This window comes from Piliocolobus tephrosceles, chromosome 18, assembly GCF_002776525.5.
Source record: "Piliocolobus tephrosceles isolate RC106 chromosome 18, ASM277652v3, whole genome shotgun sequence".
NCBI classification, from domain to species: Eukaryota; Metazoa; Chordata; class Mammalia; order Primates; family Cercopithecidae; genus Piliocolobus; species Piliocolobus tephrosceles.
The window spans coordinates 15,499,208-15,505,207 of NC_045451.1; the positions used below are offsets into that span (position 1 = coordinate 15,499,208).

Sequence of the window (6,000 nt, forward strand, 5' to 3'; positions counted from 1 at the left end):
CTTAAAGATGGAGAGACTTAGGTAAACTGGGTAAGACAGAGACACAAATAAATTTGAATTTGATCCAACCTTAGCATAAGAGCTTTGGACTCAGGGTGAAGCAAGCATGAACTTAGGTTGGGCTGTGTGTGTGTAGGTGTGTTTCATCATCCTGTCTGAACTACTGTATCAATAGTTTCAGTAGTTCTGAAGGAACTGAACTATTTTTTTTTTTTTTTTTGAGACGGAGTCTTGCTCTGTCGCCCGGGCTGGAGTGCAGTGGCCGGATCTCAGCTCACTGCAAGCTCCGCCTCCCGGGTTTACGCCATTCTCCCGCCTCAGCCTCCCGAGTAGCTGGGACTACAGGCGCCCGCCACCTCGCCCGGCTAGTTTTTTGCATTTTTAGTAGAGACGGGGTTTCACCGTGTTAGCCAGGATGGTCTTGATCTCCTGACCTCGTGATCCGCCCGTCTCGGCCTCCCAAAGTGCTGGGATTACAGGCTTGAGCCACCGCGCCCGGCCTGAACTGAACTATTGCATCAATCTCATCTTTACATTTTAACTGCTCTTAGTTGCAAACTGCTACTTCTGATTTCTTCCATCTTTCCTCTTCCTTCATCTCATGTCCCCACTTCCATTCCTTTTCAACACTCAGGTGCTGGTCCATATGTGGTATTTCCCATCAATATCTACCCTGCAGCCACAATACACAAGCACACACTCACATACAAGTGTACCCCCTTGGCCTCTGCTCAGGTTAGAAGTCAGGCAGGGGAGAAAACCAGGTAACAGAATGACTCCTCTCCCCTGTCTTCCTCTCAAATCTCATTTGGACATTATAGCTTTTAGAAGGATTGGAAGTTTAAACAAAATGGATTTTACCCAATATATCTAAAAAGCAATTAATTTTAATACAAAATAATACTTTAGATGTCAATGCCACAATTAGATTATGATATAAAAAAACAGGAATCAGAAGTTTTTATTTCCAGCCAACCAAATAAATTGGCATTAAACTAGTTTTTCCTTTACAGGCGAACAAACAAGGACAGAGGCAATTAAATACTGTCTGTGGGACTCACAGAAAAAGTGAGAGTCAGCCTCAAAAGCAAGCCTTTCGTTTCCAAGTACATGATATTGTTCTCCCCCTGGGAGCCCCAAATACCTATGAACTCCCTCCTCCACTCCCCCTCCCCATACAACATCTAAAAATAAGTTTACTCAAAGAGCATTTATGTAGAATGTTCATTACCTGTTTGGGGAGGAGACAATGAAAAATAAATGCCATAATCCCTTACCAGAAGCTTACACCCTAAAGAAGACACACATACAGAAATGCATAGTTTCAAGCCAGTCAGGTGCTCTATAACAGGATAATTTTCAAAGTGCTAAGGAAGTCCTCAGAAAAGAAAAAAAAAAAAAAAAAAAAAGAAAACCACCCCTATAGAATCCTGGAAAGACCTTCCAGAGAAGCTGGCTGAAGCTGGTTTTAAAAGATGGACAGGCCAAGCTAATTTATAGATTCAGTGCCATCCCCATCAAGCTACCAATGACTTTCTTCACAGAATTAGAAAAAACTACTTTAAAGTTCATATGAAACCAAAAAAGAGCTCACATTGCCAAGACAATCCTAAGCCAAAAGAACAAAGTTGGAGGCATCACACTACCTGACTTCAAACTATACTACAAGGCTACCATCACCAAAACAGCATGGTACTGGTACCAAAACAGAGATATAGACCAATGGAACAGAACAGAGGCCTCAGAAATAACACTACACATCTACAACCATCTGATCTTTGGCAAACCTGAGAAAAAACAAGAAATGGGGAAAGGATTCCCTATTTAATAAATGGTGCTGGGAAAATGGGCATATGTAGAAAGCTGAAACTGGATCTCTTCCTTACATCTTTTAGAAAAATTAATTCAAGATGGATTGAAGATTTAAATGTTAGACCTAAAACCATAAAAACCCTAGAAGAAAACCTAGGCAATACCATTTAGGACATAGGCATGGGTAAGGACTTCATGACTAAAACACCAAAAGCAATGGCCAAAAAAAAGCCAAAATAGACAAATGGGATCTAATTAAACTAAATAGCTTCTGCAAAGCAAAAGAAACTACCATCAGAGTGAACAGGCAACCTACAGAATGGGAGAAAAGTTTTACAATCTACCCATCTGACAAAGGGCTAATATCCAGAATCTACAAAGAACTCAAACAAATTTACAAGAAAAAAAACAACCCCATCAAAAAGTGGGCAAAGGATATGAACAGACACTTCTCAAAAGAAGACATTTATGCAGACACATGAAAAAAAGCTCATCATCACTGGTCATCAGAGAAATGCAAATCAAAACCACAATATGATACCATCTCATGCCAATTAGAATGATGATCATAAAAAAATCAGGAAACAACAGATGCTGAAGATGTGGAAAAATAGGAATGCTTTTACACTGTTGGTGGGAGTGTAAATTAGTTCAACCATTGTGGAAGACAGTGTGGCGATTCCTCAAGGATCTATTACCAGAAATACTATATGAGCCAACAATCCCATTACTGGGTATGTACCCAAAGGATTAAAAATCATTCTACTATAAAGACACATGCACATGTATATTTATTTATTGCGGCACTACTCACAATAGCAAAGACTTGGAACCAACCCAAATGTCCATCAATGATAGACTGGATTAAGAAAATGTGGCACATATACACCATGGAAAACTATGCAGCCATAAAAAAGTGATGAGTTTGCGTCCTTTGCAGGGACATGGATGAAGCTGGAAACCATCATTCTCAGCAAATTATCACAAAGACAGAAAAGCAAGCAGCACTCATAGGTGGGAAATAAACAATGAGAACACTTGGACACAGGGCAGGGACATCACACACCAGTGCCTGTGGGGTGGGGGGGGGGGGGGGGGTGGGGGAGGAATAGCATTAGGAGAAATACCTAATGTAAATGACGAGTTGATGGGTGCAGCAAACCAACATGACTCATGTATACCTATGTATCAAACCCGCACATTGTGCGTTCGTACCCTAGAACTTAAAGTATAATAATAATAAAAAAGAAACAACCCAAATGTCCATCAAAAACAGAATGGATAAATGGATTGTAGTATATTAGTATAATGGAATATAGACCAATAAAAACTAAAAGAACCACAGCTATAAGTTCTTCTAGTTTTTGACGTGGACAATTCCCACAAATAATGTATTAAAGGAGCAAGCCACAGAGTAATGCAGTATTATTCCATACACATAAAGTTCAAAACCAGGCTAAACTAAATCATTCTTGATGCATGTGTACGTAGTGAAACTGTCAAGAAAAGCAACGTCGTTATTACCATGAAACTCAGGAAGGTGGGGATACAGTGGGGAGGGATGCGGATGTGATGAGCGAGGAGGGTGTCATCAGTAGGGAAACAGGCAGAGCCTCCATCGATGACAATATTCCAGTTATTAAACTGGGTGATGGGTTGTACTGCTGTTCTTTATAATTTAATACACATTTTAAATGTTCTTTTGTATTTATTCCATAGGTAATAAAACTTATTAAAACCACCTATCAAAAAAATAAAAAATAAAAGCTGGGCAGGCATTCCATGGGTGGTGAAATGGGGGATGCAAATAATAGGCTGAGGAATTAGCAGGTGCCAAGAATGTGGCAGGAAGACAAAGGGCATGGTTTCTGCGGTGTCCCAGGGGTGGGTTTCCATGGTTTCCTGTGAGCCACGTGGTAGTGAGACAGGATGGACCCTTATGCCACATTTAGGAGTTTGAACTTGAGATTACGGTCTGGAAAGTCATGCATGGTTTTTAAACAAACGCCTTATAAACGAGTGCATTGGGGCTTTCGAAAGACGATCCGGCTCAGTATTTGGTTTGAAAAGAGGTTGGGGAGCTGGCAGGTAAGCCACGGTGGTCCATGGGCCAGGGACTGCTGGGTATTCTCTGAAATAGAGAAGTGGGGGCTGGAATTGCCAGGAGGCAGAGTGACAGCTCACACAGGGATACAGCGCAGGAGGGTCAAGTCCCGAGGTGCCTAGCTGTTATAAATTCATACTTAGGGTGGGTCAGGAACCATTGGAATTTTATATGAGAAGTCAGGCTGGAATGGGGAATATGACTTGTTTCATTTGAGATGTGTGGAACACACCATACCAGGTAAACCTGTAACAAAGACAGCCAAGGATGTTTGTAAACACAATTAGGGACTGGGGATGAGTAGACGGTCTAGAGCCAGTGACCTGGGGCCACCAGCATCCCGATTCCGAGAGGTACCATGAAAATGGATGAAACTACGCAGAATATCTAGTTGGGGCACAAGAGAAGAAATCCACCTATTTCTGGGGCATTTCCAATACACGGAGGTAGTAAAAGGAAGAGACAGAGGAGGGCGACGGAGAGAAAGCCAGCGCGCGAAACGGAGACTTCGACCCAGCCATCAGGATGTGCTGGCAGAACTGGGAAGACGAGTCTGCCTCTCCAAGGGGACCCACGGAAGAGGGCGCGGTCTACGCTGAGTCCGAGGCAGGGAAGCCGGAGGGGCCCGGAGAGCAGCCCTGGGTGAGGCCGTTTGGCATGCGGAGGTCTCAGGAGTGGAGCAGCAGCCAGAGGACTGAGAGTGTCTGGAAAGTGAGGAATTGGTTAAAATAACGCCGGAGCGTTGCTGCGACAGAGAGGGGCGTAGGTGAGGAAGCACCCACCCCCCAAATCCCGTTTGAGAGGAAGCAACCAATGAAGAAGGGAATATGAGAAATACAGAAAAATGAAGGCAGGGATGGAAAGAACGGAGGGAGGGGACAAGGAGGGAAGGAGAAGGTGCAACCAATATGCTGTAAGCACAGGAGCAGGCGTGGATGCCAGGGGAGCAGGGACTCGGCGCCTCCTCGATCTGCCCCAGGCGCCCCGGAAATTCCAGGCCCGGCCGCCAGCGCTCCCCGAGCCTCCTTCGCAGCCGCGGCTCCTCCCAGTCGCCCTACCCCGGCTCGCGCCCGAGCTTCCGGCGCTTCCAAACCCACTGCTCGCGTCACCCGCCGCTCCCACCAGGCAGCAAATCGCAGGCGGGGAAACAGACGCTCCCTCCCCAGGGGCAGCTTCCGAGTCAGGGAGGGTCTGCGCGCTGCTGCTCTCTGGGCCCGGCCCTCGGCCTGGGCCGGGTCTTTCGGTGGGGCTCGGGACCTCGGCTGGTGCCAGGGCGACCCCCACAGCCCCGCGACTCTCTTTCCCGGCCGCCTTCCACCGTCATTCCCCTACTTCCTGCCCGCCTTTGCCTCGCTCTGAGTCCTGCTTTGGCCTTCCTCTCTCCCCTCTCTCTCCCGCGCTCCAGGGAAGAGGTGGCCGCCGCGGGAACCTGGGCACCTGCGTGCCTGCCCCGCCCGGTACCTGGGAGAGGCCCCCACTTCCTGCTGCTGCCGCCGCCGCTGCTGCCGCCGCCGCTGCTTCTACTATTCCTCCTTTGTGGATGCTTCACGTCCGCCGTGATTGAGGGCAAGGCTTCCGGCAGATGACTCAGAACCGTTCAATTGCCCTGGCCTGTGCAATCCCTGATTCTTTGGGCCTGTGTGGATGTCTGCGGGCACCGGAGAGAGGGCCAGTGACTGGTCCTTGGAGGGTGGTTGTGGAAGGCTTTGCTCAACAGGAGATTAGTTTGTTTTTCTGGGTTAGTATGTTCAATATCCGTGTTTCGGGTGTGTGTGTGCAAGAGTACTCTCAAAGTGAGGACTTAACTTTGAAAATTAACTAAAGGCAAAATCAGAGGTTAAAGTTGCTAAAGTCAGCAGTTTCCAAGCTGTTTTGGCGTGCATCCCCAATGGATCGCTATGAATTTATACGTAATAATGTGCTCAATATTAATGTATTCTAAATGCTATAAAACATATAAACATTTAAATTTGGATTGACAGCAGTGATGGGGGAAAGGGTCTCAGGAAATGGACTGATTTAAATGGAATAAAGACAGCATTGGTTGTACTTACTAAACCTTGACATTTGATTTTCAGTACATA

General features: G+C 45.9%; 1 protein-coding gene across 2 annotated transcripts in view; it reads right to left on the minus strand.

The window, feature by feature from the left end:
- Nucleotides 1–5,693, minus strand: part of SERPINB8 (serpin family B member 8) — a 51,078-nt gene extending 45,385 nt beyond the window's left edge. The window contains exon 1 of one of the 2 annotated variants that reach the window (XM_026448226.2): nt 5,378–5,691. The gene's annotated coding sequence lies outside the window, so the exon portion shown is untranslated. Of the gene's footprint in view, nt 1–5,377 lie in introns of both variants that reach the window. The other variant, XM_026448225.2, reaches the window with a different exon arrangement.
- Between the last annotated feature and the right edge of the window lie 307 nt (nt 5,694–6,000).